The following is a 2,112-nucleotide window of genomic DNA, read 5'->3' on the forward strand; positions in this document are numbered from 1 at the left end:
TGATTTGATCTTACTTCCTCTGTACCCTCACACATAATCTCAATCTTCTCCCAAATCTGTTTGGTTGTGTCACGGCTGATAATATTGTTGTACATAATGTTGTCAAGTGACTCTATCAGAATTAGTTGCAGGCCATTATCCATTGAGAACTTTTCTTTTTCAGTTTCAGTGTATTTCGAAGGATCTTTAGGGGCATGATAAGTTGGGATGACCATATCTTCATCAGTAGATTCATCAACTGTTTCCATAGGGGTGAAAGGGCCATTATTGAAAATCTGGATTTATAATGGATTGACCATTCTTATGAACATCATCATTTTCTTTTTCCAAAGTGTATAGTTGATTCTATCAAAGGCTGGTATCTTGATATTGCTTAATTTTTTGTGCACTCATACTTCCAAGATCTTGATCTGTTTACTTTCAGATTTTTCTCTGATACAACTTGTTAGATAATAAGTGCAACATATGGGGGGTGAATATTTTTTGGATATTTTTAAGCCTTTTTAGATTTGTTTGATTGTATGAACAAAGCAGATAAGAAATGCCATTATATTATCTTAGCAGAAATAAAACAACAAACACAATATTTTAAAACTCACTTAATTTTATATTAAAATTAAGTTAGGTCTTGCTACAAATCCTGGGTTCTTTGTAAGTAAAGAACTCAGCTTCTATCTTGAGAGAATAAAAGAGTGTTGAATCTATTTGTTACTTCTAAACTAAGGACCAATGCATGCTTTATAAACTAGCAGCACGAGTTTACAAAATTTGCACTAAAATGTACTAAACCCTTTTCTAAAACAACCTTTTTCTATTTCCATTTCTAGCTTAGCAAATTTGTGCAGAATCTTGCAGGTTTGTGACAATCCTTTATCTAGTTAGTCTTGGCCCTTGATTTTGTATTATCCCTAACTATTTTATAAACTTTTCAATATAGTTGATAGATTGTTTGTTGATTGATAATCTTGAATCTTCATTTGTTTGCATTATGTATTTGAGAGGCATGTCGAGATCTCCAGTTTGTTCTATAGAGAAGTGACATCTCGATAAGTATAATGACTTATCGAGATCTTTGAGTTCTCCATAGGTATATTTGACTTGTCGATGTCTCTTGATATTTGTATGCTAAGTGACTTGTTGATATGTCTGAGATCTCTATATGTAAAATTGACTTGTCGATATCTCAGAGATCTCTATATATACTTTGACTTATCGATGTCTCTGAGATCTCTAGGGATAATTTGACTTATCGATATCTCTAATTTTCACATCTTCATTTTGACTTGTCGATATCTCTGAGTTCTCTACATGCAGAAATGATTTGTCGATATCTCCAATCTTCATATCTTCATTTGACTTGTCGATATCTCTGAGACTTCTCTATAAGCCAGTTTGGACTTCTCAATAAATCATTCTAGAGTTCTCGAATGACTTCTCTATATTGCTTGATCTGTGACTTGTCGATATGTTGACTTAGAACATTTTTCATAAAACAGATTTATTCAACTCCAAGCTTCTGTATCATTTCTATGAGGCATGATCTAACATGATCTTCTTCCATAGTTTATTCCTTAAGCTTGAACTATTTATAGAAAAATACTCCAGTCTAATCTTCTAACCATTTTTACAGACTCAAGTAATATAATACAAAATATAAATTTAATTATCAACCAACTAAATCTAGAGCTGTCAATTTGACTTAGTCTTGTTATTGTATAGGCATGTCTTGCACAACAGGACCCGTGACATATTTTATAGATCAACATGCACAGTTTTTGAAAATTGCACTAAAATAGAGTAACACATTTTCTAAAACTCATTTGTCTGTTTCTATTTCTAGTGCAACATATTTGTATAGAATCTACTAGGTATGTGATCCTCCTTTATCCAGTTCATCTTGGCCCTTGATCTTGCATTTTCAAGATGTATTTGTAGGCTTTCCAATTCAGTGATAGAATTATTTGTTGACTTATAATCTTGAATCTTCAAGTTGTCTGTATTCTGAATTCTGAAGTTATTTGTCGAGATCTCTTTTATTGTGCAGAGATGTTACATATCGACAAGTAAAATAACTTATCAAAATCTCTACTTCTTGATAAGTGTTATGACTTG

The sequence above is a fragment of the Apium graveolens genome, chromosome 10 (assembly GCF_009905375.1).
Source record: "Apium graveolens cultivar Ventura chromosome 10, ASM990537v1, whole genome shotgun sequence".
NCBI lineage: Eukaryota > Viridiplantae > Streptophyta > Magnoliopsida > Apiales > Apiaceae > Apium > Apium graveolens.